General features: G+C 45.5%; 1 protein-coding gene and 1 long non-coding RNA gene across 8 annotated transcripts in view; one reads left to right on the top strand and one right to left on the bottom strand.

The window, feature by feature from the left end:
• Nucleotides 1-27,263, top strand: part of LOC139280046 (doublecortin domain-containing protein 1-like) — a 761,217-nt gene that overhangs the window by 359,296 nt on the left and 374,658 nt on the right. The window lies entirely within an intron of this gene.
• Nucleotides 8,071-25,009, bottom strand: LOC139280048 (uncharacterized). The gene is made up of 3 exons (XR_011596587.1): nt 24,593-25,009; nt 9,431-9,534; nt 8,071-8,264 (listed from the first exon to the last, which is right to left on the bottom strand). It is a non-coding gene; the product is annotated as an uncharacterized lncRNA (long non-coding RNA).

The following is a 27,263-nucleotide window of genomic DNA, read 5'->3' as shown; positions in this document are numbered from 1 at the left end:
CTCATACCTTCAAAGTTACCCTTCTTTAAGTTCTGGACCATGGTCTCTGAATTAACTGTTTCATTCTCCATCCTAATGCAGAATTCCACCATATTATGGTCACTCTTCCCCAAGGGGCCTCGCACAATGAGATTGCTAATTAATCCTCTCTCATTACACAACACCCAGTCTAAGATGGCCTCCCCCCTAGTTGGTTCCTCAACATATTGGTCTAGAAAACCATCCCTTATGCACTCCAGGAAATCCTCCTCCACCGTATTGCTTCCAGTTTGGCTAGCCCAATCTATGTGCATATTAAAGTCACCCATTATAACTGCTACACCTTTATTGCATGCACCCCTAATTTCCTGTTTGATGCCCTCCCCAACATCCCTATTACTGTTTGGAGGTCTGTACACAACTCCTACTAACGTTTTTTGCCCTTTGGTGTTCTGCAGCTCTACCCATATAGATTCCACGTCATCCAAGCTAATGTCTTTCCTAACTATTGCATTAATCTCCTCTTTAACCAACAATACTACCCCACCTCCTTTTCCTTTTATTCTATCCTTCCTGAATGTTGAATACCCCTGAATGTTGAGTTCCCAGCCCTGATCATCCTGGAGCCACGTCTCTGTAATCCCAATCACATCATATTTATTAACATCTATTTGCACAATTAATTCATCCACCTTATTGCAGTTAGTTGATATGCTTGCACTAGGGTGAGAGTGAGTGTGAGGGGTGACTAGTGAGATGGGGATCTGATAATGTAGATAAAGAGAGAGGGATGGGTGGAGATGCAAGGTATGTTGGTGTGAGTAAGGATGTGCAGGAGTAGGGTAGAAAAGTCAGTGATGAGTGGCACACAGGATGAAATTGAATGTGGCTTTGCAGTAACGTTTCGTGATCTACTGAGATCATTGAAAGGTTTGTGCCACTGCAGCCAGGTACTCCTGACGACATCCCTGCTTGTGCCCTCCTCTGCAATGTGCAACCAGGCTGTGTTGATCTCCTGGGGTGGACTCTTCCGTTCATTGGAAGAGAAGATAATCTCCCTGCGTGCTGTGACTCCCTGCATAAGCATATGGAGAGTCATGGGAGAGCCTGGATGCAGCCGTGCGCCTCTGTGCAGTGCTTGTCAATGTTTGCAGCACCTCAATGCTGTAGAACACTGACGGAACAACTGTCAAAATGAATGTGGACATGGTCCCTTTAAGGAAACCGGCTGATGACGTGGTATCAAATGGCGTCATCAGATCCGCTTCCTTTTAATTGGCCAGAAACCTTGCTGGGCGGGTTTAATAAGTCCCATTATCATAAGATCACTTCAACAGAGAAGGATGGAGCCAGCAGTGAGCGGGGACCTCGCTACAGACCCCGGCCGCAGCGAACCCACCTCAGTTGGAGAAATCGCGGCCTTAGTGTGGATATGTTTTTGTCCTCTTTGTTAAAAAAAAATTGTAATGAGATCTTGGCTGGTTCTAGGCCTTGCTGGTCCTATGGGTCCCTCCAGATCTCATCTTGAACCAGACTGTAGTTCTCTCAATAGATCTAATGCACATATTTTTATAATCTGATTTGTTCCTGGAGTGTGTTCCCTCAGGATTTTATTGGATGTTCTTCCCATTAGGAAGTTTGTAGGTTGAAGGAGTTGGGGAGGTAATAATCTAGGCTGACATGCCATTGCATGGTTGGAGGTGCTTTCCTTCGGGTCACCTGTTAAACCTGTTCTGATGGTCCAAGTGGGTGTTAAACATCTCAAGGCGTTATTCAAAGGAAAGCAAGGAGTGGTCAGGGCTTGACAGGATAGATGCTGAGAGGCTGTTTCTCCTGGCTGAAGAGTCTAGAACTAGGGGGCGTAGTCTCAAGATAAGGAGTTGGTCATTTAAGGCTGGGATGAGGAGATTTTTTTTCACTGAGAATTGTGAATCTTTGGAATTCTCTGCTCCAGAAGGCTCTGGATGCTCTTTCGTTGAGTATATTCAAGACAGAGATCGATAGGTTTTTGGACTCTTAAGGGAATCAAGGGACACGGGGATTGGACAGGTAAGTGGAGTTGTGGTCGAAGATCAGCCATGATCTTGCTGAATGGCGGAGCAGGCTCGGGGACCGTATGAGCAACTCCTGTTCCTATTATGTTCTTATGTTCTTGTGTCTTGCCAAATATTCCTCTGATAACCAACATCATTCAAAACAGCTTAGTTGGTAATTCATCTTATTGCTGTTTGTGGGATCTAGCTTTATACATAATAATTGCCCCATTTGCCTACATAACAATTGACACTGCACTTCAAAGTAATTCATTGTACTTGAAGCAGTTTGAAATGGTCCTCGGAGAAACACATTCAAGTGCTATATAAATGCAGGTCTTTAACTTTGTATTCCTTATGCTTGTTCTCCTTTGCTGTTTTTAATTTGAAAAATCAAAGATAAGAAGGGAAGAAAAAAATTGTCTCACCTCACAGCCACCACCTGCTCCAAACACACCACTGCCACACTCCAGCCAAGGCCCAAGCAAAGGTCTCTGGTTTCACATGACGCCCCTGCTGTTTCCGTTTAAAAACAAACTGTTTGATTCTCATTTTTAATAATCTCCTACTGCTCGGTAAGAGAGAGAGAGAGAAGCGGAATTGATGGCGGTTAGGCCAGTGTCATGACACCTGAGTAGGCGTGGGGCCAAGGTGGCGAAGAATTAAAAGGGAAGAGGCTGAATACCCTGCACCCAGTCTAAATCTGGCACTGGATTAACTTGCAAACCCGTACGGCCCCACGGTATTGGATATCCCCTGGAATTAGCAAAGCAATACAATTTGAAGCAGCAATATTCAACCAGACGTCATAACATTTTCTGTCTTTAACTTCTGCAAGGGTAGTTGGGTCTCCAGATCCTCTGGTGAGACTCAGGAACCATAGGGAAATTCAACCCCAAAGTGTTTCTCACCTTTTCTTGACGTGCACTATTTCAAAGAAGAGCAGGGGAGTCCTGGGCCAATATTTATCCTTCAGTCAACATAACAAAAACAGATTATCTGGTCATTATCACATTGCTGTTTGTGGTAGCTCGCTTGTGTGCAAATTGGCTGTCGCGTTTCCTATATTACAACAGTGACTGCACCTCAAAAATACTTCATTTGAGACATCCGGTGTTCGTGAAAGGCGCTATATAAATCCAAGCCTTCTTTCTTTTCTTGTCAACAGACAATACAATTACATTGGCTTTAAAATTCTGCTGGGTGAAGTTTAGAGCTCAAATGCTTAATATGCTTTTATTAAATTCTTTCCCCAGTTATTTTAACAGTGGCCCAGGGCCCGTATTGAGAAAATGAGTCTCTGCACTCCTGCTCCTCCGGGGCCCACATAACAAATTCAACACTTGCCTTTGGCGGGCATCTTTGGTTCCATCACCCATGGAACTGTTTGGAGCCAGCACAGCACATGCTCCAGTATCCCTGCATGATCTTGATGTGTAATGGTGTTACATGTGGGTGATAACAGCTTCCAACCGCTTTACCGTGGATTTAGCTGGAAGTAATCTGCTGTTGATTGCTGTGGAACCGCAGTGCAGATCTTCGTCAGAGCCCTTCTCAACAGTTTTCTCCCTGTTGCTGAGGAGCTCCTCCCGAAGTCACAGTCTGGATTTTGTCCCCTACAGGGCACAACGGACATGATTTTTGCAGCGCGACAGCTGCAGAAAAAATGCAGGGAACAGCGCCAGCCCTTATACATGGCCTTCTTCGGCCTCACAAAGGCCTTTGACACTATCAATGGCGAGGGTCTATGAAGTGTCCTCCTCCGTTTTGGATGCCCCCAAACGTTCATCACCATTCTCCGCCTGTTCCACGACGACATGCAGGCCGTGATCCTTACCATTTGATCCACTACAGATCCGATCCACTTCTGGACTGGGGTCAAACAGGGCTGCGTCATTGTGCCAACCCTCCTCTCAACCTTCCTCACCGCCATGCTCCACCTCATAGTCAACAAGCTCCCTGCTGGAGTGGAAGTAAACTACAGAACCAGTTGGAACCTATTCAACCTTCATCGTCTCCAGGTCAGGTCCAAGACCACCCCAACCTCTGTCAACGAGCTATAGTACGTGGACGGCGCCTGCGTCTGCGCACATATAGAGGTTGAACTCCAGGACATAGTCGACGTATTTACTGAGGCGTACGAAAGCATAGGCCTTACGCTAAACATCCATAAGACAAAGGTCCTTCACCACCGCACAGCACTGTCTCCCAGTCATCAAGATCCACGGCGCGGCCCTGGACAAGATGGACCATTTCCCATACCTCGGGAGCCTCTTATCAACAAGAGCAGACATCGACGACGAGATTCAACACCGCCTCCAGTGCGCCAGTGCAGCCTTTGGCCACCTGAGGAAAAGAGTGTTTGAAGAGCAGGCCCTCAAAACTGCCACCAAGCTCATATACAGGGCTGTAGTAATACATGCCCTCCTGTATGGCTCAGAGATATGGACCATGTACAGCAGATACCTCAAGTCACTGGAGAAACACCAATACCTCCGCAAAATCCTACAAATCCTCTGGAAGGACAGACGCACCAACATTAGCGTCCTCGACCAGGCCAACATCCCCAGCATTGAAGCACTGACCACACTTGATCAGCTCTGCTGGGCAGGCTACATCGTTTGCATGCCAGACACGCGACTCCCACAGTAAGCGCTGTACTCTGAACTCCTTCACAGCAAACGAGCCAAAGGTGGGCAGAGGAAACGTGACAGGGACATCCTCAAAGCCTCCCTGAAAAAGTGCAACATCCCCACTGACACCTGGGAATCCCTGGCCAAAGACCGCCCTAAGTGGAGGAAGTGCATCTGGGAGGGCACTGAGCGCCTTGAGTCTCATCGCCGAGAGCATGCAGAAATCAAGCGCAGGCAGCGGAGAGAGCATGCGGCTAACCTGTCCCACCTACCCTTTCCTTCAACAACTATCTGTCCCACCTGTGACAGGGATTGTGGCTCTCGTATTGGACTGTTCAGCAACGTTTGGATTCATTTTAAGGGTGGAAGCAAGTCTTCCTCGATTCCGAGGGACTGCCTATGATGATGATGAACAGCTTCCAACCGCTTTACCATGGGTTTAGCTGGAAGTAATCTACCGCTGATTGCTATGGAACTGCGGGGCAGATCTTGACTTTATGTAATCGTATAAAACTAGTGGTAGTGAATTGGCAGCTCTATATACATCCCTCCCGTTGTATATTTCCATTGATCTATCTGCTTATCTCCAGTATACATTGAAGTACAATAATCCTGCAAGAAAAAATGTGCTGAACGGTTCCTTTTGCTCCACCTAGGTAGGTGTGGCAGTTCCCCAGTACCTGAAGGACATTAATGAACCAGCTGGGTTTTTATGGGCATATTTTCTGGTGCCAGCCTGCAAGTGACCAGCAGTTTTATTGAAATCAGTTTTGACAGCTTGATGTGATGGTATCTGAACTCATGAGGTCTGGGTTACTAATTCAATGTCTTAATCACCAGTGTCTTATCGTACCCAAGTATTTACCAGCTGTAATCCCAATACAGCTCCCTATTCACAGATGTTATTTGTATTCTTGCTACAACTGGTGGTGAGGCCACACCTGGAGTACTGCATACAGTTTTGGAGGGATGTATTTGCATTGGAGGCAGTTCAGAAAATATTCACTAGGTTGATCCCTGGGATGAAGGGGTTGTCTTATGAAGAAAGGTTGAGCAGGTTGGGCCTGTACTCATTGAGTTTAGAAGAATAAGAGGTCATCTTATTGAAACATACAAGATTCAGAGGGGGCTTGACAGGGTAGATGCCGAGAGAATGTTTCCTCTAGTAGGGGAATCTAGAACTAGGGGGCATAGTTTCAGAATAAGGGGTCACCCATTTAAGACGGAGAGGAGGAGGAATTTCTTCTCTCACAGCGTGGTAAATCTTTGGAATTCTTCAACCCAGAGAGCTGTGGAAGCTGAATCATTGAATATATTCAAGGCTGAGATAGACAGATTCTTGACTATAGGGAAGTCAAGGGTTTTGGGGAACAGGCAGGAAAGTGGAGTTGAGGACAAGATCAGATCAGCCATGATTTTATCGAATGGTGGAGCAGGCTTGAGGGACCGTATGCCCTATGTCTGCTCCTATTTCTAATGTTCTTATGTTATATATGCCTTTTAAAATAAGTTGCCCTGATTAAATAACCCTTACTACAAAGTGACCTTTATTGATATTGAATCAACAATAGAGTAGAAATTATTGTTGATGATATTATCATACAAACTCTTAATGAGTTTATATCTGATTCCTCTCTCTGATACTTTAATGAGTTTACATACAGGAACAGAAGTATTCCGTTCAACCACTTCAGCCTGTTCCGCTATTTAATTAGATCATGGCTGATCTGTAAAAATAGCAAAGAGGGGAACTTGATATGTGTGTTTTAAGTTTCTGTATGATAATTTACTGACAGTAATTTCCATTCGTTTTTTAGTGTTAAAAATGAAAACCAAAGCAATCAATTCTCCCCTTTTTGTCATTATAAAAAGGAATGAGCAAAAAGGGTTATATTCTGGAAAGTGAGATCCCTGTAACATTGCAAATTACAGAACAAGACCAATGCCAGTGTTATTGGATGTGCAGTTAGTCCACTTGGTCTTAGCTCTGCTGTACTATGCTGAAAATGTTGTTGTACTGACAACAGAAACATTTCGAGCAGTGCCCCTGTTTGCAAGGCCAGTGGGGAATGGGTTTGCATCCTGCAGATGTGAATTTAATTGTCGTGCTGCAGATTCCGGTGCAGGGTTAGAATTAAAGATGGTGAATGCGATGGAACACACCAAATCCCAGATGTGGAGTGTGCCCAAGATGTCTGCTGAAGCTGCAGACATGGGATTCTCTGAAAGTATCACAGGGGAGTACCAGGAGAGGCAGCCTCAGTATATCTGTGGTCTGTCTCAGTAGCAGAGCAACATGAAACCCTCGCTCTGCCGTGCCATCACAAACAGCAATAGCTGTTGGAATTTTCAGCTGAGAATAGGGATGGCGTAGGCTGCACACGTTGGAGGCAGGTAGAAAAATTATTATTTCAAATGAATGCTGAGATTCATATTGTTGGCTTAAGCTAAATCAGCTGATCCGAGTTGGGTTAGATTTCAGTATCTTCTGATAGGGGCAGTGTCAGACAAGACGGTAGCAATGTTATATTTTCAGATAGCATTGACTGAGGCTCCTGCCTTCTGTTTGATGGCTTCTTCCACAGGCTTCCATGATTAGTGGGTCCTTTGAATTTATTTCTGACACAATTGTAAGAAACTATTTTTTAATATTTACAGAATCTGTTCACAGTATTACTGAGCCAAGAAGCTCTCGAGGGGAATTATTATTCTGTCGGCCTGCCTATAGCAACAGAAACCAACTTCTCCTTTCTTGAAACTTTTGTCACTTTCATTTGCAACTACGAGACTATAAACTGTTCCATGTTTCATAGAAAGTATTATTTTCTTCTTCATTGGCTGCTTGTCCATTGTAAAGTGTCAGCTGTGGCTCAGTGGCTCTGAATCAGAAGGTTGTGGGTCCAAATCCCACTCCAGAGACTTGAGCACATAAATCTAGGCTGACATGCCCAGTGCAGTGCTGAGGGAGTGTTGCACTCTCTCAGAGGTGCCGTCTGCCCCCTTGGGTAAAACATTCCAAGACACTATTTCAAAAGAAGAGCAGGGGAGTTGTCCCCGTGACCTGGGCCAATATTGATGCCTCAACCAACATCAGATTATCTGTGGCCTGAGTTTGGTCAAACCTAAGTTCCGCCCATTTACCGTCAGAGGTTTGGTGAAAAAAATGGGAAAAAAAACACCTGGCAGAAAAAATGGGCATTACACGCGATTCTGGGCAGCAGCGGGCGGTAGATCGGATTCTGGGCGGCAAATGCAATCCTCGGCAAAGTAACCTTGAGGCTAGAGGGAGGGGGGAGCGGGAAAAAAAAATCTTCACCAAATAAAAAACAAACCATGACAAAACTTTCAGAGGACCCTATCAAACAAAATCACTGCAAAAGAAATAATGCAAAGCTTTTCTTGCAGGTCTTCATACCTACCGTTCAGCTAAGACCTGCTTCCACGCAGCGGTCTTTTCTCCTGCAGGAGCAGAGGACCGTTCGGATGAATCTCGGGCGGGAGTGGGCGGGAGGACTTTTTTCGGCGTTGTACGCCGACGCACACCAGCGGATGCTCCCCAGCGATCCTTCCAAACCGCTGGCATGAGGGCCTCACCAAACTCGCACGGAGGGGAGAGCGCCTAGAAAACAGGGAGACCGGCGAGAAATTAGGTTGACCAAATTCGGGCCCCTGGTCACTTACTTAATTGCTGCTTGTGGGAGCTTGCTGTGTGCATATTGGCTGTTGCGTTTCCTACATTAAAACAGTGACTGCACTTCAAATGCACTTCATTGGCTGTAAAGTGCTTTGGGATGTCCTGAGGTCATGAAGGATGCTATAGAAATGCAAGTCTTTCTTTTAAAAGGTCTGGTTGTTTGTAAGGCAGTTTATCTGAATCTTGTCGGCATTAAGGGTTCTTGGCACAGTTTTATTTTGAACAATAGCAGAACTGTACCTGTATCACAAAATTGTGATTTTGTTGAATTAACCCACATTCCGCTTGGCAACTGAAAAAGCGATAAACATTCACGATTGCTTGCAGTGGGACCAGGAATTATATTGAATGGCACACAGGCCCCTTATGTTGAACATTGAGCGTGATTCCTCTGCAGCAAAACTTAAATCCGCACCCTTTAGGTGGAAGATCCTGCCCCCCAACCAGCTCCCAGCTGAAAATCTGCTGCATTTTAATGATCGTATCTGAAACTAGAAATACATTTATAAGAACATACGAAATAGGAGCAGGAATAGGTCATTTGGCTCCTCGAGCCTGCGCCGCCATTCAATAAGATCATGGCTGATTTGATCTTGGCCTCAACTCCACTTTCCTGCCCGCTCCCCATAACCCTTCACTCCTTAGTAGTTCAAAAATCTGCCTATCTCCACCTGGAATATATACAATGACTCAGCCTCTGCAGCTCTCTGGGGTAGAGAATTACAAAGATTCACGACCCTCAGAGAAGAAATTCCTCCTCATTTCTGTTTTAAATGGGCCACCCCATTTATCTGCCAAAAATACGGATAAAACCCTTTCACCTTTCTCATGGCTCTTCAACATTAAGGGACTGTAACGTACAATATTATTGTTATTGTTTTTAGCATCTCTTGGATTATGATGTGGTACCACCAATGTTCCCTCCAATTTTTTTTGCGTGTGTTCCCGTTAAATTTGCTGCGCATGCACGGTATCTCTTGCAGCGGCAGGAGCTGGTGAGCAGCCTGCATGGGACCTTGCGATTGATTGGTGCATGACCGCGCACCTCAGGGGAACATTGGCTATCACGTAGCCTTTTGATAGGAACTGACCTGACTGAATTCCACAAAGCTGCTCAGAGAAAAATACAGCTGATGCTGGAAATCTGGAAATGGAATAGAAAAAAGCTGGAAATATTCTGCAGGTCAGGCAGCATCTGTGGAGAAACAGAAGTTACAGTTTGTGGTTTTAAGGGACAGCTTCGATAGTGTCATCTTGGCTTAGTTGTTCGTGCTCTCATCTCTGATTCAGAAAGTTGTGAATTCACACCCGCCTACAAATTTGATCATATAATCTAATCTGACACTTCGCTGAGGGAAGGGCTGCCTTTCAGATGAGAAAGAAAAAAGAAAGACTTGCATTTATATAGCGCCTTTCACCACCCCCGGACGTCTTGTAATGTGGGAAATGCGGCAGCCATTTTGTACACAGAAAGCTCCCACAAACAGCAATGTGATAATAACCAGATAATCTGATTTTGTTATGTTGATTGAGGGACAAATATTGTCCAGGACACTGGTGATAACTCCCCTGCTCTTCTTCGAAATAATGCCATGTGATCTCTTGCATCCACCTGAGAGGACAGACGGGCCTCGGTTTAACATGTCATCTGAAAGACGATATTAATGAGATAGTAAAGCAAGGCATCCGCCTGCTCAGGTGGATCTAAAAAAATCCTATGGTACTATTTGAAGAAGAGCAGGAATTTCTCCTAGTGCCCTGGTCAGTTCATGCCCCAACAAACAGCTCCAGAAACACGTTTATTGGTTATTTTTTCATCTGCTGTCTGTAGGATCTTGCTGTGTGCAAATTGGTTGCATTACCTACATAACAGCAGTGACCGTACTTTAAAAGTAATTCACTGGTTCTGAAGGACTTTGAAACATTCCAAGGACGTGATAAGATGCTATATTAATGCAAGGTCATTTTTCTCAACCCATCTTGCTTTAGCAGCAGATGAATACATTGTATTATATGTAGTATAATGCTCCGGGGACATTGCAAAAGAATGTAACACCATAGGAGATCCGCGAGTATAAAATAAGTGTGCCACTATAACATTGAAGCGTGTGGCTAGGTTGCCAAACTGATGCTTGCATTAGGATTTATGCTCACCAGAGCAACAAATCTGTGCATTGCAGCCCGTTTAATTGTTCAGTTACCAACTAACAACAACAACAACTTGTATTTATATAGCACCTTTAACGTGGTGAAATGTCCCACAGTGCTTCACAGGAGTGTTATAACACAAAACAAATAAATTTGACACCGAGCCACATAAGAAATTACAGCAGATGACCAAAAACTTGGTCAAAGAGGTAGGTTTTAAGGAGCGTCTTAAAGGAGGAAAGAGAGGTAGAGAGGAGGAGAGGTTTAGGGAGGGAGTTCCAGAGCTTGGGGCCCATGCAGCTGAAGGCGTGGCCACCAATGAGCAGTTATAATCATGGATGCTCAAGAGGACAGAATTTGAGGAGCGCAGACATCTCGGGGGGGTTGCGAGGCTGAAGCAGATTATAGAGATAGGGAGGGGCGAGGCCATGGAGGGATTTGTAAACAAGGATGAGAATTTTCAAATCGAGGTGTTGGTTAACCAGGAGCCAGTGTAGGTCAGCGAGCAAAAGAGGTGATGGGTGAACGGAACTTGGTGCGAGTTAGGACATGGGCTGCCAAGTTTTGGATGATTTCCTACGTAGGGTAGAATGTGGGAGGCCAGCCAGGAGTGCGTTGGAGTAGTCAAGTCTAGAGGTAACAAAGGCATGAACGAGGGTTCTAAACGAAACTAAAACAAAAATGACAGATGTCACTGAACATGATGCAGTTGTCTTCCAGTGCAATTGGGTCGTGGATTTGGCTTTGTCTACTGTGATGACTGAACTAAGAAGCATCTTGTGCTAGAATCGTGAGTTCTATATGATTGAAGTCAACGGAGCTCCATTGGATTTGCAGTGCATTGTGCAAAGGGCAGGCCTATATTTATGTGGCATTGTCTGTGTAACAAATAATAGTAACTGACAAAAAAAAAAGGAATATTAACCGTTAGAAAGTTAAATTTGCTCTACAATTTATTGCAATACCCTATTGTTGGCAATATTAATGGATGAATGCATGACATTCCTCTGTCCGGTAGTTTAGTGGAGGAACTAACCCATGTAAAATTATCAGGTTAATGCCTGTGTTAAAGAAAGACTTGCATTTATATAGCGCCTTTCACAAACACCGGACGTCTCAAAGCGCTTTACAGCCAATGAAGTATTTTTTGGAGTGTAGTCACTGTTGTAATGCAGGAAATGCGGCAGCCAATTTCCGTACAGCAAGCTCCCACAAACAGCAATGCTATAATGACCAGATAATCTATTTAAGATAATCAAGTTAAGATAGCGGAGAGAGAATTAAACGATGATCTACTGATAACTGCAATGACAAATTCGGCCAATATAATGCACAATCCAATTTTTTTTAAATCTATGTTATTGGGAGATAATTTTGAAATAGAACCATTCTGCAACATTCTCTGAATTGCAGAGATTCAATCAGAATTCTCGGAGTCAGCTCAGCAGGATTATTTCAATGTACAAGCAACTGATTTATTTTTTCTCATGAGCAGCTCAATGCTCTGCACCTCATTTCTAGCAGTTTTAAAAAGAGTTTTGCCCATTATTGACTATTATTGATGGGAGCAGGCTCGAGGGGCAGTATGGCCTACTCCTGCTCCTAATTCTTATGTTCGAACAGCTTTTTGAAAGCAATAGCTACTCTACAAGTTCCATTCACACATCACGAAATATTCATCTAAATGGCTTATTTGATGATGTAAATCCCTGTGGCATTGTGGACTGTAATTTGTTTAGGGTTAACAAAATTCAGGCATGAAATCCGATGCATAATCAGATACTGTTTATGGACCTGTTACTGGAGTTATGGGTTCAAAATTGGCCAGGAGTTGCTCTGCTTTTTTTGGAGCAACTTGATTTTTCTGGAGTATCTTAAAAATCCCCATTTTGCACATTCAATTTGTGCCAGTGTAAGTGAGTTAGTTAGGATTTTTAAAATTTAGTTTAGTTTTTTTCAAAAGGGGGCGTTACCAGTTTCCTACGTCCGTTTTGGCCATTTAGGCCACTTTGGACAGCTAATAGTTACTCCAAACTAAATTAGGCCAGCGTATGTGGCCACTTGTGGCCGCACAGAAAACCCTTGCAGAGAGTTAAGAGATCAGCGCAGGTAGGTAGATTGGAGGCCAGCAGAACCTAATGACTTGACTAAAGAATGTGAATAGGATCAAACAGCTATACAGGACATCATATGACAAAATTCACAAAGTTAATTTACTATACAACAGAAGGATTCATGGAATCTTAAACTACAAAAATAAAAGAAGTAAAGAGAAAAAACATATTTACATAATTTTTTCAAAAAATCCAAATAAAAAATAGAAGTACATCCTGCTCGTAATTCTTATGTTCCTATGTTCTCCCAGCCACCTAAGCTCACCCACTATCAGCCCGCCCTTTACAAACGACTTTACCTCCCGGGGTCGGGGATCAGACCCTCTAGGATCAGAACAGCATCTGGGGTCAGAGATCGGACACGTCTGGGGATCAGATCTTTCCAAGAGGTTGGGGATCGTACTGCCGATGGGATCAGAACCCCCTACCCCCATGGGGTCAGTGATCGAACCCACCCTGCGGTTTGGAATTCCCCCCCGGATCAAAACTCCACCCCCGGATCAGAACTCTCCTCTCCCACCCCACTCCCCATTCCCCCTCCACCCCCTCCCCCGGGATCAAAACTCCCTCCCCCCCCAATCCCTGCCGCCCCGGCTTGCGCCCCGCACCAAACTGCTTGTTGTGGCCTTCTAGCCCGGGAAGGCATGGGCCGGCCTGTGCGGGAGGCCACTCGGCCCGGGTTAGGGGCGGGACGAATTGGGTCCCACGCTGCAGCACACACACAGAGGCTGGGGGCAAGAGCTACTGCGCATGCGCGCACAATCCAACGCGCATGTGGAGAGCTGCCGGCATTGTTTTTGCCGCAGGGCCATAGCTCCACCTCCCAGTCGACTGGCCATGCCGCGCCAAGCCACCGGAGAGGCAACACAGTGGCCAGAATCGGGGGACAATTTATCGGCGCCGTTTTCAGCCCACAAAGTCGGCGCATCTCTGGTGAGTGCACCGAAAAAAGGCCAATTTTGAGTCCAATACAAGAATTAAACTAATCTTTTATTTATTTAGGAAAAACCTGTAAGGTTAGTATATTAAGAAGTGAAGAAAAGGGTTAACTTAGCAGAGACTTAGGGGCCATAATTGCCCTTAGCGCCGGAGGTGGGCGATAATGGTGCTCTAAAGGATTTTCGCCAGAGCGCTGTGCACAGAGCGCTCCCTCTCGGAATTGCCCCCATGGGTTGGCGAGTGAAAAGGGGTTTGCACTGCACCTGGTGATGACGTCATCGCCATGTGCACCAACCCCTTATCGCCCCGTGCTGACCCCTTAGTGGCTCATGGGGGGAATTGCCCCGCGGGAGAGAGGTCGGCGCGGGGCGATGCCACTGGCAGCTTCTCGGTGCGGGAAGCTGCGATGACTGTGGCGCCCCAACCGCCCTTAAAGGGGAGGTGCCACCGCTGCAGACGCCATCTTTTTTGTGTCGGCCGACTTTTCAGTCAGCCCGATAATGGCAATCGCTGGTTAGGCAGGCAGGCCGGCACTCCTTCTTGGCTGCCGGGTCACTGGCCTGGCTGTCACATTGTCTGGTGGACCAGTGGACGGCACTGAAAGTGCTGCTCAGATCGCAGCAGGCCTCCCCTTTAAGAGAAGGGGAAGGACATTGCGATGCAGCGGTGATGCACCGCGCTGATGTGAGTAGCGTGGTGTTGAACATCACGCGCCATGAGGCCGCAGGAGTGCCGCAAGAATGCATGGTTACCACCCCCACCATTTTTTTCTCCAAAAGAAGGCAAATCCGCACCGGCTCCGTTGTTTCCCGTGCCGGCACAAAACGCATCACTAATTCGAATTATGCGCTGCAAATTCAGCGCGGGGCAATTTCGGCCCCATAACAATTTATCCTGAAATGACAAACCGACATGCTAATTAAGCACTGAATGCATTCATCTGAAATTCCTCTCATCACTATCTTAGCAGACAGTTTAACACATTTATGTCCAATGGAAAATAGCAAACAATTGTGTGAAATGTTTGTATTCCAGTGTCCCACGGGGTAAGGTCAGGGCCTCTGAACTAGAGATTTCTGATTTTCAAGAATGCATTTTCTGTTAAAACTGGAAAACCTCTCTGCTTCGGAAAAAAAATCTGGAACTACATTATGAAGTGGGAGAGATAGGTTAACCTGACAGACACTTAATATCCTGCCCCTGAAATTGTAACTTGGGATATTAGCGCACAAACACCAAATTATTTTGCGTGGAAGTCACATGAGTGCTGTGTTTGTCTGTTAATATTGGATATTGTAAATTCAGTGGATTTGTTAAGTTACGTTCAAAACTTGTAGACACTCCTGATTTTTTTTTTTACAGCACAGGAGAGTATCATGAAGATATGACTTCATTAACTGCATAATTGGGACTGAATTTTACAATAGGTCTTCATTAGCTGTGTTTAAAACATGCACACTCCAAGATCTTTTTAGGTAGGCATTTAGAAATTTACTAAGTGAGTGCTGTACAGGGTACTACATTTCAGGAAGCAATGAATTCTCAAATTAGCAGTTTGTCACATAAATCTCAGTCATTTAAAGGGATTTTATACATTGTTAGAATCTCTAGGTTTGTTTTTAATATTCTTTATTCAAGGTTCCGGTTAAGTTGCAGTCTACTAGGTTGAAATTGTTACACTGAGCAGAATACTGTGGAGTAGAATTAATTATTTTGTGCTGCAATACTAACCAATTCTGTTTCAATTTTATTTAGGAAAATATAACAATAAATGTTAGTTTTTAAGCAGATGTGACTGTTCCAATACAGAAAAAAATCTGTTTATTGACTAGAATTATGTTCAGCCTTTATTTCCTTCCAGTTTTCACATGCAATATGCAAGATTAGTTTTGCACTGCACACTGCAGCAAGAAAACTACCCCATATATCAGTCCTCTCAAAAGCAGAGGTTTAAGTAATATTGTAGTCTTTCATAACTTTGAATTGATTTCTCAGCTAAGGCACACAGCAGAAATGGGACCCGTTATATCCCTATTTATGGGACAGATTTGGGACAGAGAGGTTAGAGCCTAGAAACAGCTAATTGTACTATAAGTATAAATGCCTCCATTAAACTAGTGGACAGAGGTTCACTGTTTACATCCTAATGTTTCAAACAACAATTTCTAATAAAAGAAAAAGCCCTTCCTTGATCTAAATGAGGACTGTCAGCTGTATTTCCACCTCCGCAACATTGTCTGTCTCTGCCTCTGCCTCAGCTCATCTGCTGCTGAAACCCTCATCCATATCTTTGTTACCTCAAGACATGACTATTCCAACACACTCCTAGCTGGCCTCTCATATTTTACTCTATGTAAACTTGAGGTTACCCAAAATTCGGCTGACCATATCCTAACTCGCACCAAGTCCTGCTCACCCATCACCCCTGTGCCCGCTGACCTACATTGACTCCCGGTTAAGCAAGGCCACGATTTCAAAATTCTCATCCTTGTTTACAAATCCCTCCATGGCCTCACCCCTCGCTATCTCTGTAATCTCTTTCAGTCTCGCAACCCCCCAAGATAAGAACATAAGAACTAGGAGCAGCCCCTTGAGCCTGCTCCGCCATTTAATACAATCATGGCTGATCCGATCATGGACTCAGGTCCACTTCCCTGCCTGCTCCCCATAACCCATTATTCCCCTATCGTTTAAGAAACTGTCTATTTCTATCTTAAATTTATTCAATGTCCCAGCTTCCACAGCTCTCTGAGGCAGCGAGTTCTGCAGAATTACAACCCTCTGAGAGAAGAAATTTCTCCTCATCTCAGTTTTAAATGGGCGGTTCCTTATTCTAAGATTATGCCCTCTAGTTCCAGTCTCCCCGATCAGTGGAAACATCCTCTCTGCATCCACCTTGTCAAGCCCCCTCAATCTTATACGTTTCAATAAGATCACCTCTCATTCTTCTGAATTCCAATGAGCGGAGGCCCAACCTACTCAACCTTTCCTCATAAGTCAACCCCCTCATCTCCGGAGTCAATCGATTGAACCTTCTCTGAACTGCCTCCAAAGCAAGTATATTCTTTCGTAAATATGGAAACCAAAACTGCACGCAGTATTCCAGGTTTAGTCTCACCAATACCTTATACAGGTTCGACCTCCAAAATCCGGATTTTCGGAATCCAGAATGTTCCGGAATCCGGACACTGGGCCAATCCGTGGCGGGGTCGTCCAGAAATCAGAAAATGTTCTGATATCCGGACTCCCCTCGCCTCGGCGAACCGACTTCGCTCCGGTCTGACTTCGCCCCGGCTCCCCTCCCTCCCCTTTATCTCAGCTGCCCGACCCCACCTACTTCGGGCCAGACAAGGAACTACTCCATGGCGGCGGGGCCCCGCCCGATCAGGTTCTAGGCGGCGGGGACCTGCACAAACATCTGCTCAGCGGGACCCGTGCAAATATCTCCTCAGCGGTGCACCGCCCGAACACTTCCACGGCGGCGAGACCCTACCTGGCGACCTGAACAGTTCATCTGACGTTCCAAAATCCAGAAATACCCGAACCTGGGCTCGGGTGTTTCCGGATTCGTGACATCAGAAAGGCGTTCCAAAATCCGGCAAATCGCAAAATCCGGAACGGCCTCGGTCCCGCGGGTTCCGGATTCGGGACGTTGCACCTGTATAGCTGTATCAAGACTTCCCCGCTTTTATACTCCATCCCCTTTGCAATAAAGGCCAAGATACCATTGGCCTTTCTGATCACTTGCTGTACCTGCATATTATCCTTGTGCTTCATGCACAAGTACCCCCAGGTCCCGCTGTACTGCAGCACTTTGCAATGTTTCTCCATTGAAATAATCTTTGATATTTTCTGCCAAAGTGCATGACCTCACACTTTCCAACATTATACTCCATTTGCCAAATTTTTGCCCACTCACTTAGCTTGTCGATGTCCTTTTGCAAATTTTTTGTGTCCTCCTCACACATTGCCTTTCCTCCCATCTTTGTTTCGTCAGCAAACTTGGCTACATTACACTCAGTCCCTTCTTCCAAGTCGTTAATATAGATTGTAAATAGTTGGGGTCCCAGCACTGATCCTTGCGGCACCCCACTAGTTGCTAACCAGAGAATGAACCATTTAGCCTGACTCTCTGTTTTCTGTTAGTTAGCCAATCCTCTATCCATGCTGATATATTACCCCCAACCCCGTGAACTTTTATCTTGTGCAGTAACCATTTATGTGGCACCTTGTCAAATGCCTTCTGGAAGTCCAAATACAAAACATCCACTGGTTCTCCTTTATCCATCCTGTTCGTTACATCCACAAAGAACTCCAGCAAATTTGTCAAACATGACTTCCACTTCATAAATCCATGCTGACTCTGCCTGACCCAATTTTGTTTTTCCAAATGTCCTGCTACTGCTTCTTTAATAATGGACTCCATTTTCCCAACCACAGATGTTAGGCTAACTGGTCTATAGTTTCCTGCTTTTTGTCTGCCTCATTTTTTAAATAGGGGCATTACATCTGGTGGAGATATAACACTAAGTACTTGGCTTCTACACTTGTGTTACAACAACTTGCATGTATATAGCGCCTTTAACGTAGACAAGTCATTCGGCCCAACAATTCCCCATACTTCTGAAATGCTAAGCTGGGCAGAAACTACAAAAGTTTCTGGTATTTTGAATTTGCTGAAACTAGCTGTACAAGAATAGTTTGTTTGAATTTTAGATGCTTTTTGTTTCATCTTGCCCAAAGCTGCAGAATCACTGCTGGTGCTCTACATTTTAATTTTTGTCGGGGTGATGAGATATACATGGAGGCTAGAGTCATGCTGCCACCCACATTGTGATTGTCAGGTGGGGTGGGGAAACAAACATGAGTTATATACTATTGGTTACATGTACTCTGGCCAGTGCTGAACATTCATTGTCTGCCCTGACGTTAGGCCATGAGTGAAGGAATGGTTGTTGGGGAAGAAGGGTCTTGTGGACACTGGCCCGTGGATATTTCAGGGAAGAGGCACCTGGTGCTAAATATTTTTTCCAGCTCAGCTACATCCTTTCAGCAGCATGGATAAAAAAAATTACACAATGCTTTTGGTGTGGCCTGACCAGTGCTCTAGATGTTTACTTCATTTGTTTTCTTCAATATATTTCAGCAATTAAATATTCCATCAGCTTTTATTGATTTCTGGTAGACAACGGCGTGATGCCTTGCAGCATCCACTCTACCTCAAGATTTCCATAAGTGCACAATTTCACACTTAACTACATTAAAGTAGTACATTATACAAGATATCTGCGCTCCACAAATTCTGCCCTCTTGAGCATCCCTGATTATTGTTAAGTCCTGACTCTAATGTACTGACTCACACGAGACACATGCTGAAGTCAAGGTCACTCAGGACCTGCACCTTTAATTCTAGCTCTCCAGTGCTGCACTTGCCTGAGACCTCCCTTTATATACCTCAGTGGGACAGGTATGGAGTGTCTCCTGCAAGTGCACCCCTGGTGGTAAGGTATGCTTATTGTTACAGGTCATATCCAGTTACAGTCATGTATAGCATGGTAAGATACAGTTATATACAGTAATGTGAGATACATGACATCACCCTCCCCCAAGGTCTTATTGCCTTTATAGATTCAGTCTCTCAGGTGGTCTGCGCTCTCGCGTGGAGCGTCTTAGTTGTGGTTCAGTTGTTTGCCTTGGTGCCTGTTTTTCGTTCGGTGTGATTGCTGGTATCTCGCCTGGGCTGTCTGTTTCGTTCGGTGTGATTGCTGGTATCTCACCTGGGCTGTCTGTTGAGACTGCCCTTTCCTCAGGTTGTTCCACCTGTCTGTCCACCAGGTGTGGTGTGAGTTCCACATTGTAGTCTGCCTCTGGTTCTTCAGTGTTGTCAGTGAATCTACTTTTTACCTGGTCTACATGCCTCCGGCAGGTTTGGCCATTGTCCATTTGTACAACGAGTAGCCTGTTTCCCTCTTTGTCTGTTACTGTCCCTGCAAGCCATTTGGGACCCCGGCCATAGTTTAGCACAAACACTTTGTCCCCTATCTCATTCCACCTCCACCTTGAATTTCGGTCATGGTACTCAGTTAGCTTTTGACGCTTAGCCTCAACAATTTCATGCATGTCTGGGAGGATTAACGAGAGCCTGGTCTTTAAGGTTCGTTTCATCAATAGTTGCGCGGGGGGAACCCCAGTCAACGAATGCGGATGAGATCTGTATGCCAGCAGAAGTCGCGACAGGCGGCTCTGCAGCGTGGGATCTTGGATTCTGAGCATGCTTTGTTCAATGATCTGCACTGCTCGCTCCGCCTGGCCATTGGAGGCCGGCTTGAAAAGTGCCACCTTAACATGATTTATAGCGTGGTCAAATATAGAATCGTGAAATTCTGTGTTAGTGAAGCACGAACCATTATCACTGACCAATATGTCAGGAATGCCGTGCGTTGCAAACATGATTCTAAGGCTCTCCACAGTGGTGGAGGTGGTGCTCGAGTTTAAAATGGTGCACTCGATCCATTTTGAAAATGCATCAATGACTACGAGGAACATTTTGCCCATGAATGGGCCCGCATAGTCTACATGCACCCGCGACCACGGTTTGGTGGGCCAGGGCCAGGGGCTTAGGGGGGCCTCCCTGGGGGCATTACTGAGTTGGGCACAAATGGTGCACCGACGGATGCAGAGTTCCAAGTCTGCGTCAATGCCAGGCCACCAGACTTGAGATCTAGCTATGGCCTTCATAAGGACAATCCCCGGGTGCTCGTGATGGAGCTCCCGGACAAACGCCTCCCTGCTTCCTAAGTGCATAACTACTCGGCTGCCCCACATCAGGCAGTCTGCCTGTAGTGAGAGTTCATGCATGCGCCTATGGAAGGGTTTGACCTCCTCGGAGCAGGCATCGTGAGCCTCTGCCCAGTCACCGGTTAAAACGCATCTTTTAACTAGCGATAACGTGAGGTCGCCGGTTGTCCAGCCTCTGATTTGGCGAGCTGTCATGGGCGAACCTGTGGATTCAAAGGCATTGATTGCCATGACCATCTCACAGTCCTGTTCATTGGATCCTTCTGTGGTCGCCAGGCGTAGCCTGCTAAGTGCGTCGGCACAGTTGTCTGTGCCTGGTCTGTGCCTTATCGTGTAGTCGTAAGCCGCCAGCATGAGTGCCCACTGCTGAATGCGCGCCGAGGCGTTGGCGTTGATTGCCTTGCACTTGGATAGTAGGGACGTGAGGAGTTTGTGGTCAGTTTCTAATGCAAACTTGGCCCCAAAAAGGTATTGGTGCATCTTTTTGACACCGTACACGCACGCGAGCGCCTCCTTCTCAACCATACCATACCCGCGCTCCGCCCGCGAAAGTGACCTGGAGGCATAAGCAACGGGCTGCAATTTACCCGCATCATTGACGTGCTGTAAAACGCACCCGACCCCGTACGCTGATGCATCACACTAAGGACTAACTTTTTACCTGGGTCAAAAAAGACTAAAACACTCTTGGAACATAGAAGGTTGCATGTCTTATTGAAGGCGCGTTCTTGGGCGTCCCCCCAAAACCAATCGCACCCCTTTCTGAGTAGCACATGGAGAGGCTCCAGTAGCGTGCTCAAGTTCTGCATAAAGTTCCCAAAGTAATTGAGTAGCCCAAGAAAGGCGCACAGTTCCGAGACATTCAGGGGCCTGGGCGCCAGGCGAATCGCTTCGGTTTTGGATTCGGTTGGGCGGATTCCATCAGTGGCAATCCTTCTGCCCAAAAATTCAACCTCAGGCGCGAGAAACAGACACTTGGATTTCTTAACTCTTAGGCCTACCCGATCCAATCGACTTAGTACTTCCTCAAGATTGCGGAGATAAGAGTCGGTGTCCCTGCCCATGATGAGTATGTCATCTTGAAACACAACCGTCCCCGGGATGGACTTGAGTAGACTCTCCATGTTGCGCTGGAATATAGCAGCTGCCGACCTGATGTCGAATGGGCATTAATTGTACACAAATGTTGATGGTGGTGAGTAGCTTAGACTCTTCGGTCAGCTCTTGTGTCATATACACAGATGTGAGGTCAATATTCGAGAAAAGTTTTCCTCCAGCCAACGTGGCAAATAGGTCCTCCGCTCTGGGCAGCGGGTATTGGTCCTGTATGGAGACTCTGTTTATGGTAGACTTGTACCCCCCACAAATTCGCACGGATCCATCAGGCTTCATGACAGGGATGATGGGGCTTGCCCAGTCGCTGAATTCCACGGGAGAAATTATGCCTTCTCGCAGAAGCCGGTCCAGTTCATTTTCAATCTTTTCCCTCATCACATAAGGCACAGCTCTAGTCTTGTGATGGACCGGTCTGGCATTCTGTGTGATGTAGATTCTAACTTTAGCCCCTTTGAAGGTGCCCACACCTGGCTGAAAGAGATGTTCAAAACGGTTTAGAACTGTTGAGCAGGAGGTCCGTTCCTCTGAGGACATGGCGTGAACATCATCCCATTTCCAATTACGTTCTGCTAGCCAGCTTCTCCCCAACAGGGCTGGGAGATCCCCGGGGACAATCCACAGGGAAAGTCGGTGCACCATCCCTTTGTGTGTGACTGAGAGCATGGCGCTGCCAAGGACTGGGACGATTTCTTTGGTATAGGTCCTTAGTTTGGTGTTGATCTTTGTGAGTTTTGGCCTGTTGCTTTTGTGAGGCCACAGCTGTTCAAATTGTTGAATGCTCATGAGGGATTGACTGGCCCCCGTGTCCAGTTCCATGTTGACGGGTATCCCGTTGAGTAGAACCCTCATCATAATTGGAGGTGTCTTGGTATAAGAACAGTGGACATTGATCGTGTTAACCCGCTGTACCTCGGCGTCCCGTGCACTGTTCTAACTGTCTTCTGGTCCGCTTTCCGACCCTTCCGATTCGTATACCAGCCGAGCTGCTGTTTTTCTGCACATGCGAGCCAGATGCCCTGTGTAGTTGCAGTTTCTGCAAATGGCATGCTGAAATCGACACACCCTGGTTGAGTGCCTTCCCCCACATCTCCAACACAGACCGTTTCCATTGTTTCTGAAGGATGAGCTGCGTCTGGCTGATCTCCTTTGAGCTTCTCTCAATCTGTTGTTGATTGCTCGCATTGTGGGTTGATGAGGTGTGATCAGCCGTTCATGTGGCCCTTGATTTTGCTGGCTTCTGGCGTCACTGTCTGCTGTTGAAGGCCTGCTCTCCTCCCTTTGTCTGTGTGTGGGGGTAGTGGTTTGTTTCACAATGTGAACCCCTTGGTTGTCGTACCCGAAATATAGATCAGCCTCGTTTCTTCTTCACCTGCCAAGAACGTCTGTGCGACCAGTGCCTCTCGGGTTAAGTTCGTAGTCTCGCTTTCGGAATATGCCTGCGTGGCCTATTCCTTCAATAGAAAAGTCCCTCAGTACTTCTCTCCTTAGTTCATCGGGGAACTCACATGAACTAGCCAGCCTCCGAAGTTCCGCCACAAAGTCAGGTATGCTTTGGCCCACACAGCGTCTGTAGTTGTAGAACCTGTGTCTGGCCATGTGTCAGCTGCTCGCTGGCTTCAGGTGGTCTCTCACCAGTGTGCTCAACTCCTCAAACGACTTGCTTGCTGGTTTCTCGGATGCCAGCAGGTCCTTCATTAAGGCGTATGTTTTCGAGCCACAGCTGGTCAAGAGATGGGCTCTTCTCTTGTCTGCCTTATTGTCGCCCAGCCAGTCTTTGGTCACAAAGCTTTGCTGGAGCCTGTCTATAAAGTCATCCCAATTGTCTCCAGCATTGTATTTCTCATCTGAGCTGTTGGTAGCTATTCTGTGGATTCTGTGATCCATTAACTCGTCGCCACTGTTAAGTCCTGACTCTAATGCACTGACTCACATGAGACACATGCTGAAGTCAAGGTCACTCAGGACCTGCACCTTTAATTCCAGCTCTCCAGTGCTGCACTTGCCTGAGACCTCCCTTTATATACCTCAGTGGGACAGGTATGGAGTGTCTCCTGCAAGTGCACCCCTGGTGGTAAGGTATGCTTATTGTTACAGGTCATATTCAGTTACAGTCATGTATAGCATGGTAAGTTATATACAGTAATGTGAGATACATGACAATTATAACTGCTCAACCATCAGTGGCCGTGCCTTCAGCTGTCAAGCTCTGGAACTCCCTCCCTAAACCTCTCCGCCTCTACCTCTCTTTCCTCCTTAAAACCAAGCTTTGGTCATCTGCTATAATTTCTTCTTATGTGGCTTGGTGTCAAATTCATTTGTTTTGTGTTATAATACTTCTGTGAAGTGCCTTGGGACATTTTACCACGTTAAACGTGCTATATAAATACAAGTTGTTGTGTTAAAATGTATGTAAATAGATCATTATTCAAAGACAGCTCTTTATCCCACCACATATTGCCTGAGTTTCCCTGCTTTATGTAAAAGGTGAATGTAATTTTTGCTGTGACTTGATTGTTTTTGATTTGCGTGCGCACACACCGCCCACCATACCGGACGCTGAGGCGCCCATGTTATGTCTGTAAAATGGGCATGGCACTAATGAATGTTCAGGCTAATGGGCCCCAATTTCCCCAGGCATTGCTCAGTTTTTTTTTGGAGCAACTTGATTTTTCTGGAGTATCTTTTAAGTTGCAATTCTGGCCATTTAATTTGTGCCAGTATAAGTGAGTTAGTTAGGTTTTTTTTTAGTTTTTTTTTCAAAAGATAGTGTTCCCAGCCACTTATGTCTGTTTTGGCCATTTAAATGAGTTTGGCCAGTAAGTAGTTACTCCAAACTAACTTAGGCCAGAGTAAGTGTCCACTTTTGTACGTTCTGAAAATCCTTGCGAACACTTTAGAAATCAGACGCAGGTAGCCAGAGATAGCGGGTGGGGGGGAAGGGGAAGGGAAGTTCGAAGGAAGTTAGAGGATTTTCCAAAGCATTAAACACTTCACTTTTAAAAATAAAGAACCATCATCACTAATAAATGATCAATAAATCAATAAATCAATCAATCATCAATAAATCAATCAATAAATAAAATAATAAAAAAATTAAAAATCAATCAATAACTCAAATAAAAAATTAAAAGTTCCTACCTCACCTACTACAGCATACTTAGTCATCGTGTAAAATGCTGATACTATTTGAGATACGTAGACATCAAAGGGGTAAGTTCTGGCAGGGCTGCTAATCCAAGAACAAAGGGTCCTGCCTCCTGAAAAGAGTGCTAGGTAAATATGACATATATGCATGCTCAAAGTAATTAAGTTTATGTACTGGAGTATATTATATAGACTGCCAACATTATTTCCTTAGCACTGCAAACAAAATGGCCTAAATCTCCCTGTCTGCACGCTCCATACTGCCGTGTTGCCATGGGAACTGTTCAGGGAGTGCGGGAAGGCAGCGGCCGGCCTATGTGGCAGGCCACTTAGCCCGGGATAGGGGTTGTGAACATCGTATGTCCCTTTAGCCAGAGATAGGGTCGCCCGGAGACAAGACGCGCTGTGAGGGCCAGGAGCTACTGTGCACGCGCGCAGCTGCCGGCACTCTTTACGGCCCAGGGCTGTAGCTCCACCCACCACGCGTTTCGATGCCCTGTGCCACAGGCCACAGACCTGGAACCAATGGGGAGAATACGGAAGTAAGAAATCGGCGCCATTTCTGTACTACAAAGTCCGGGCACCTCATGGAGGTGCACCGTTCTATCAGAGGGGGCAAACTTGGTCCCATAATGTCAGCTGCAAATGCACTGAAGTGTAACAGTAACAGAAGATAGTGGCAAAGTTATATACGCAAAGCCTAATGATGCAAGATATCTGATTCTTACACCTGAAATTTTTGAACAGCGAACATGTTTATATTCTATTCAGGTTCTCGAATTCTCCATAATGCAGATGTATTCTTTAGTGACAGACAATTAAACATTATGAGGAGAAATGAAGTTCAGCTCATTTACTACAGATTCCTTAGTGCGCCTTTTTAAATGATCATTTAGCATAGTTGGAACTCATTTCAAATTGGTGAAAAGTACATGATAGATTTATTAATGAAACGTGGATAGCTATATCAACAGAGGACAGTGCTCTTCAACTCTCTCCGCACGTGGAAGTGTGACTGCATGCGAAACCGGAGTAGGCCATTACTGACAGGGAGGTGGATGAGTTATTTTTTGTTAACTTAGGACTATCATTCTTGAATGTTATGTTCATTCTTGCACACATTAATCAGTCAGAATATTGATAAGAATTGCTTTTGTGTGTCTGTGTTGCAAGCTAAATGTCCTGAAATCCAATGCATTGATCTTTTCCACATGAGTGATGCCCTCACTCAGCTGAACATCCGTCAGCCTCGGAGGTCAGGGGATTGGGGAGGGGCTGAGCCTGCTGACACGCTCGCGCGCAGTATTCCCATTGATGCCAAGCTTTGGTGAAGAGAAGTGAAGCGAGCTCCGCATGCTCAGTGGCATTTCACAATGTAGCTCAGCTGGAGGTCTGCACTCATTGCATGAGTGGTACGTACGGTGCCCCATTGCATGAGCAAATACATCATCTTTTTTTCAAAGCAATAGACCGAGTTTCAGCTTTTCGCACCCCCCTCCCCCTTCTATTTCCACCACTGAACACTCATAGCTCCTAATAGATACAGACTTTCTGCACATTTCAGGCACAGCAGTAAAGCTCCATTTCTAATGCATAAGTGGAAGGGTCCTTCACTTATTTCTGCCAACAGCACAATGCCCTTCTTTGCAATAATGCCATTCACTTAATGGTGTTTACATTACCACAAAGGCAGCAAATGATGCTTATTGTTGGGAGGTAATTGATTTTCAGTGAGTAGAAGTAAACAGCACCGGGTTATTCAGAGAAAGGATAACTGAGTTCGAGGAGGAAAATAAAATATTTTCCTAATGCTCCATAATCTACAAATTTAACTACGAGTGTCACTTTATGATTGTCTAGAGACTTTTGAAAGAACTGCATGTGCTTCACATGTGAATGGTGTGATGTATTATTGATCGCAGGTTCAGAGCTTTGGGGCTGTGGACCAAAAGAAAAAAAAGAAAGACTTGGATTTATATAGCGCCTTTCATGACCACTGGATGTCTCAAAGCACTTTATAGCCAATTTGGAGTGCAGTCACTGTTGTAATGTGGGAAACGCAGCAGCCAATTTGTGCACAGCAAGCTCCCACAAACAGCAATGTGATAATGACCAGATAATCTGTTTCTTGTTATGTTAATTGAAGGATAAATATTGGCCAGGACACCAGGGATATCGCCCCTGTTCTTCTTCAGAATAGTGCCGTGGAATTTTTTATATCCACCTGAGGAGGCAGACGGGGCATCGGTTTAACGTCTCAACCGAAAGATGGCACCTCTGACAGTCCAGCATTCCCTCAGCACTGCACTGGAGTGTCACCCTGGAGTGAGATTTAAACCCATGGCCTCCTGACTCAGAGGCGAGAGTGCTAGTCGCTGAGCCATAACTGACTTATGTCGGTTTGAGTTACGATAAAATATCTGTAAGCTATTTATTATCTTGAAATATTGCTACCATTAACTACTGAAATGAATGAAGTATCATATTAGTCATTTAAAGTAAGTGTTTTCCTCTGCATCGATATGGCAGATCTACCTTTTTCAACAGCTCCATTACTTGTGAAATGATAAAATGATTTAGAACCATCGACCCATCCTCGAAAAGCTAAATACATCTTGGACATAGAACTAACATTCATGTTTCTATACAGTTGTATTTACATTCA

This window comes from Pristiophorus japonicus, chromosome 14 (genome assembly GCF_044704955.1).
Source record: "Pristiophorus japonicus isolate sPriJap1 chromosome 14, sPriJap1.hap1, whole genome shotgun sequence".
NCBI lineage: Eukaryota > Metazoa > Chordata > Chondrichthyes > Pristiophoridae > Pristiophorus > Pristiophorus japonicus.
This window is presented reverse-complemented; position numbering and strand designations above follow the sequence as displayed.